The following is a 7,001-nucleotide window of genomic DNA, read 5'->3' on the forward strand; positions in this document are numbered from 1 at the left end:
TGTTTTTTAATACCTGTTTTAATACCTGGAGCACTTGAAAATTCAGTCTGTCCAAACTGTGATTGTCCATTAATGCCTAATCACCAAGCCACGCCAGGATCTGTCGGTGGCCTTTTTTTCCTTTGCATATTCATGTCAGCTGAAAAAGCAGTTAAATACTGGCTAAACTGGAAGCAATTTTCCCACTTGGGAGCCCTGGCACAACAGGAATCCATCTTCAATATAACAGTTTCAAACTTAGTTCCTCTACAACAGATCTGTTGTAGAAGAATCCTGTTTTTGTTTTTTTTTTTTAATTGATGCTTAATAGTTGGACATATTTATGGGGTACATGTGTTTTTTTGGTACATGTATACAATGTATACATTACAGCAGGATAATTGGGATATCTATCACTAGAAGTCCTATTTATGACTCTCAAAAATAGTTAATTTCTTGCCTGATAGATACTCATTCTGAAATTCGCAATGGACACTCCCCATCCTTCGGTATAATGTTTGGATAGAAACATTTTGATAACTCCTAATTGGTCCTTGTACTAGAGATTTTCTGGTTGCACCTCCAGATCCTCTCTCCATTCTTCCCCTTCCTGCTTTTGCCCTGGGAGGCTGAGCTCTGTGAATGGCATCACCTTGCCCACTGGCTGCTAAATGGTTTGGCCAACGGGAGACACAAATAAGAGATAACAGCCCGGAGGGGAGTGAGGTCAAGGTGCACATTTATCGTGAATCCCTCTTTGCCTGGTCATGATGAATTCGCTGCTTCTCTGTACAGCCACTTGCTTCAGGTTGCAGTCAACACTCTCCCTACTTGCCAGTCTGGCCTAGAGTTAGTGACAGCTCCTGCCGTTGTTAGCCTGTGGGAACTGACACTATCCCTTGTGAGTTTCTCTAAACGCTGCCTATTCTTTTTAAACAGTGCTTTTGGTAAGCTTCATTAGCTTAACTTAATGAGACTCTTCTCAATTACCTAGTTTGAATCCACTATGTCTTTTCTGACATGACTCTGAAAGAGTCTTCTGCAAATACTGATTGATTGATTGATTGACGATATTATCCGATCTTGGTTCTAATATATCTTCCTTTAAAAAGTTCTACAACATAGTAATCACACTTGGGCTGATCTGTTTTCATGAAAGAAAGTACTTAAGATAGTTTTCTCTAATTTAAATATTAATAGGAAGATGATTAAATAAATTATGATCCATCTCTCTATATGATACTGAAATTTTTTTTTTGAAAATTTGTCATTTTCTTTATCATTGGAGGGGAGGGAAAGAAAGCAAGCAGAGGTGGGGATATGGTTACACTATTTAAGAGCTGAATACAAAGACAATGAGTCTTTCATAGTCTCAACAAATCCACAATGAATAACTGTGGATTATCTCATTTATAATTCACATTGGATAAAAAAAAATTGGTTCCCCTCTGTGTATATCAATTTAATTCAAACCTTATCTTCAGAATACAAAGATGAATACTACAAGATAAACTAACTGCAATAGGTATTTTCTAAGTAGAAGAGCAAACACCAAAGGGAATCCCTCTTTCCAATGTCTTCTGATATGGCAAGATTTTGCCAGAATGGAAGTCTAACACTTAAATAAGCATTCTCTTGGCCAAGTAAGAAACTACAGTTGTTGTGGGTATTACCCTACAATTACCATATGTATTACATATTAAATTAAACTCAGCATTAAATATGCTAGTATAATTATGCTGTTAATGATGATAGCAGTGATGATGCTGGTGGAAAAAGCCTGTCTTTAGCTCAAGAAAAGTAAGGGAGAAAAACGTAACAAGCAGAAAGCAAACACAGAGTTGGGCAATTTTTGACTAGGAAAGAGAATTTTAAGCATAGAAATAGAAAAAGAAAAGTACTCCCTTATTTCCCGTACATGGAAATAATATGAAACACTTATTAGATATACTGGACAACAAGAGAACTAAGTACTCCAACTCTACTGCAGCATTACAAAAAAATCATCCCTTCACCACAGTGTAAGATTTAAGGGCAACCTGCCCAAGGATGCATGTTATATCAAACACAGCAAGATTGCTGCTGCCCTGCCAAGCACTTCCAATCCCTACCCAGGTCCTACTGAAATACGGGTGGTCCCAATTAGTTTTATTGAAATAAATCTTTAAAGAAAAAGATAAAGCATTTAAAAGGACAAGTCAAAATGCATCAGGAACCAGATATCCAACACAAACTTTATCCTCAAATGAGTTATGTTTACCTCGCACTAATAACTTTTATTTCACTCAAATTAAAGCAGTAATCTTCCATACGTAAGTATATTCCCTGCCCAATAATTCAAAGAAAAAAAATCCAAAATGATTAGTAAAGAAAAATATAAGAATTAATAGACCCTTTAAATTTGTTTTAAATATTTTGAAGATGTAAAAAGTGTTTGAAGTTTGTAATTCCTAGTAGGAAAACATTATCTGAATGAATACCCTAATGGCAAACCACTATAAAATGCTTCAGCTGCATTTGGGGGAGAGGGGTAGGGATTAACTTCAAAGCACCCCAGTTCTCTTGATGAGAAGGTTAGAGGCACACTGGTTTGTATTATTGTGACATCCATAAGGTGATCTAGGTTGCTTTTCCTTCAGCAAGGGCTTTATTTATCAGAAGGGCATTACGCTTGACCTCCAAATTTGGCTGACAATTTACTGATGAGATTCATAACCTTCGGGTTGCTCTGGTATTTTGACATATTTGCTGGGTTCTGAGCCACATCCTGGAAGGCCACCATAACTTCTGGATCCTGCATGGCTGCAAGAACCTCTGGATCACTAAGAATTTCATTGAGTCCAGGCATTCCGGCCATTCCAGGCATGCCCCCTCCCATTCCAGGCATTCCTCCGGGAAAATTACCAGGCACTCCCCAAGGAAGGCCACCTGGAAAAGAGCCATACTGAGCTCCTGACTGTCGTCTGGCTTCTTCCTCCCTCTGGGCTCTCTCATGCTCTTCTCGAGCCTTCTTAACTCGTTCTATTCTTTCTTTGATCTCTCGCTCTTCACATTTTCGCTCATACTTTATCCGACGTTCTGCAATTTTCTGTGCCCTAAGTTGAACTTCTTTCAGCATTGCACTAGCATCTTCATCAAAATCCAATTTACAGGCAAGGGCAAGATCATGGGCTGCTTCTTCCCAGTGGCCTAGAAGTTTGTGTGCTTTCCCCTGCCACTTGTAAGGCTGAGCTGAATCAGGATTTATTTCAATGGCTCTGTCACAGTCTCGGACGGCAGCATTTGACTTCTGTAATTTGACGAAGACACTGGCCCTCTTGGCATACAAAATGGCCAAGCGAGGATTCAGGTTGATGGTATCTGTGAATAAGTCAATGGCTTTCTGGAGTTCACCATCATTTAGGGCTTCAATAGCAGCCACTTTTTTATCATTTGCCTGATCCATCATCTCCTCTGTTATCTGCACATTTTCATCTCCCATTTCTTGAGGAGCATCAGTGTCTGGTTCAATCATACCTTCTTTATCAATTTCTAGATCACTTTCCTCACTTGACGGTTCGTCTGCCTTTAAGTCTTCCTCCACCTTCTTACTATCAGGTTCTTCTTCCTTGGTATTTTCTTCTGATTTAGCTTTCTGAGTAGCAGGTGGTACTTTACCTCCCATGCTCTCCACCCACTCCCTTAGAAGCGCATTTCCTCGGTGTGCAGAATGCTTGGATCCTGCTTACACATTTTCACAAAGGCCTGAAGCTCATTCACTTTGCGGGGGTCCATGGTAGGGAGGTGATGGGCGAAGCTGGGGGGCTGCGGCCCGCTTCTAGGCCCAGGCGCTGGCTCGGCGTGACTGTGCAGAAGGGGCTGAAATTTTTTTTTAAATGAGACAATTGGCCAGGCACGGTGGCTCATGCTTGTAATCCCAGCACTTTGGGAGGCCGAGGTGGGTGGATCACCTGAGGTCAGGAGTTCGAGACCTGCCTGGCCAACATGGTGAAACCCCGTCTCCACTAAAAATACAAAAAAGTAGCTGGGTGTGGTGGCAGGCCTCTGTAATCTCAGCTACTCAGGAGGCTGAGGCAGAAGAATCTCTTGAACCCGGGAGATGGAGGTTGCAGTGAGCTGAGATCACGCCACTGCACTCCAGCCTGGGCAACAAGAACTAAACTCTTTCTCAAAAAAAAAAAAAAAAAAAGAGAGAGAGACAATCTTACAGGTATGGACATAGAAATATCTTTAAGACATATTAAATGAAAAAAAAAGTGACAGAAGAATAGGCTCAGTATAACCCCATTTATGAAAACAACATTAAACAAAATAAAACTATGCATTTTATATAAACTCTTATGAACACAAGGGCCTTCAGACTCTAGTCCTACACTTTTCCCTTGCCTCACCCCCTCCGATATTCCCGCCTCGACGTTGCACTTCAGGTCAGCAACTACATTATGCACTTGCTGAATTAGAGTGGGTACTCAATGCTTGTGGGATAAATGAATGAATTACAATTTTCAAACATGTCCTTTACTTTCAAGACTCCCTCTTAGTGTTTGTCCCTACTGTTCCATCAGCTTAAAATGCTGTTAACCTGTCCCTCAGCAATTGTGATTTAGTTAGTCGTCCTCTAGCATCCACTAAATTCCACTTTATTTGCAAAGTCTTCCCAAACCCCTTAAACTAGAATTTTCTGGCCCTCCTCTGCTTTTCTAGAGCAATTTATAACTTCACCTGAGCACTCAGAACACCTTGCTTTGCAATCAAATCCAGTTTCCCCTATAAGATTCTAAGATCCTGGGGGAGCTTTGGCAATTTTGTATTCCCCATACTCAGCATAATATCTCACACACAGTAGTCACTTGGTGTGTTACCTTTAATTAAATCTAATTGACTGTTAGGGTCCCAGGGACCAGGTACACCAGACCAGGTAGAGTAGAATAGGTACAATGCCTATTGTAGGTTATTAATTGAATGTCTCCAAACAAAGTAAATTGATTAATTTAATCATGATTGAGTGCCATCCTACTTTAAATAATTTACTCTAAAACTTCAGGCAATTTAAATCTAAGATGGAAAGCAGGTGGAGAGTGTAAGAGCCTATATAAGACAAATTTTTCTTTGTTGAATATCAAAGGGCTTCAAGGAATGATCTGGCCTGCCAATGCGGGAATGGGCAAGAGAGAAGTACACAGTTGAACAAACTTCTCTCTCTTCTCTTCCGAGGAACAAGCATATTTTCCCATCAACTTTAGTAGCAGTTGCCCCCTGTGGATTTCCCAATGAATCAGAAGCTGCCTCCGCACAGACTCCTAATCCACAACTTGTATTTCTCAAATCTAATTTATTAAAAACTCATTTATTTTCGACAACACCAGATTTCTGATTAACTCCCAGCACCATGGGTTATTTAATGCAGTGGGTTTCATTGTCATTTCTGATTTCCCTAAGTGCTTGATTGATAGAAGCTATCATGGGCTTAGTCTGTCAGTGTATTGTTCCTTTGTCAAGTGACAACAAAAAACTTTATTAATGAAATTGCTAGTGTCTCCTAAATAAGGTAGAAACCCAGTATGGCATTGGAAACCCACAGGTGTTAGGCTTTCACTGGAGCAACTAAAAATCATGCCTGGAAGCTTCACTGAGATACAAGGCAGATATCCCTACCTATGATCCACCTGGAAAAAGTCTGGCAGAGTCCACAGTTGTTTTCTCATTTGGTGTCAAGGAAGAAAGAGGTGTATTTTCATTTTGCCTTTTGATAAGGGTGATAAAATGCACTGAGGTAGGTTCAGAATGATAAATCAACTTTAAATGCGAACAGCCTTATCTTTTGTTTGTTTTTATAATTTTTCAGACCCATTTACATCTTTGAGGAGAGTAACCCTTAGAATACAAGATAGAGTTGTTAAGCCTCTAAAATAAAATATGATGGGGAGCAGTGGCTCATGCCTGCAATCCCAGCACTTTGGGAGGCTGAGATGGGAGGATCTCTTGAGCCCAAAAGTTCGGGACCAACCTGGGCAACATAATGAGACTTCATCTCTAAAACAGTAATAATAAATTAAAATAAAATAAAATAAAATAAAAGCAAGAGCTGTTGCCATGCTGTTTGTGTAACTAATCCCTTAACCTGCCTTCTGGACTGAGATTGCTTCCTCAACCCAACTGTAGACTTGAACTACCCACAGATGTGAATCAGGTGGAAAAGCTGCCACAAAAATGTCAGTAAAGGGGAAAGAAGCAGGAGCAGGTCTCTCACATATTAGCAAAATATCTTCACAATTTAGTGTTCTCAGTTTGCTGAAATATAGCAGATCTCCCTTATATACCTTCCACTGGTGTCTTTGGTGCTTTATCTTCCTAGCTAGACAAGGACCCTGGATGGAGGAGAATTGGTCATTCAGTGGAAAGTCCAATCGCCTCCCATTTCTCAAACATGAGAACAGATAACTTCCTAATCAGTTCTTCCCTTCTGAACATCTCCTTCCACAACCCTCTGTGACTGTAGCCCAGAGATTTGGATTAATTTTTCCCTTTAGCGTTGCGTCTGACAGCTGAGATGTTGTGATGTTTATGAACTGTTCAGTCAAAGAGATTATATAGTACCTTGAACAGCTTAGAGGACACATACTGTGTAAATCTAAGCACTAAGAAGTCAGGAACCTGAGAAGAAAGCATAATTCAGGATAAGTCTCCCAATACCTTCCCATCTCCTCTACTTGTCTCCCTGGGTGAAAACTCTAAGAGGGCAAACTAGAGAATAAGGCACAGAATCCAGAGTTCTTGAGATTTCATTTCCCTGGGCCCTTTTATTGAATATGAACAAGCCCACTCATGGGCAGTCTCTTACATATAAATACCACTTTTCTGAAAGGTGAGCCCTTTGAGATATTTCCCAAGAGGTATCTACAGTAATTTATCTACTAACATTTGTATGCAAAGACGTGTATTTACTGAACGACTACATTTAGGATTAATGGGATCTTAGCACCGTTTACAAAAGCTGTACTTAAAATTATGCTACCCCCATT

At 40.1% G+C, this 7,001-nt stretch overlaps 1 pseudogene; it reads right to left on the bottom strand.

Annotated features, from left to right (window-relative positions):
- Positions 1–2,526: 2,526 nt before the first annotated feature.
- On the bottom strand, positions 2,527–3,753 carry LOC129040613 (hsc70-interacting protein-like; annotated as a pseudogene).
- Positions 3,754–7,001: the final 3,248 nt, after the last annotated feature.

Source organism: Pongo pygmaeus, chromosome 6, assembly GCF_028885625.2.
Source record: "Pongo pygmaeus isolate AG05252 chromosome 6, NHGRI_mPonPyg2-v2.0_pri, whole genome shotgun sequence".
NCBI lineage: Eukaryota > Metazoa > Chordata > Mammalia > Primates > Hominidae > Pongo > Pongo pygmaeus.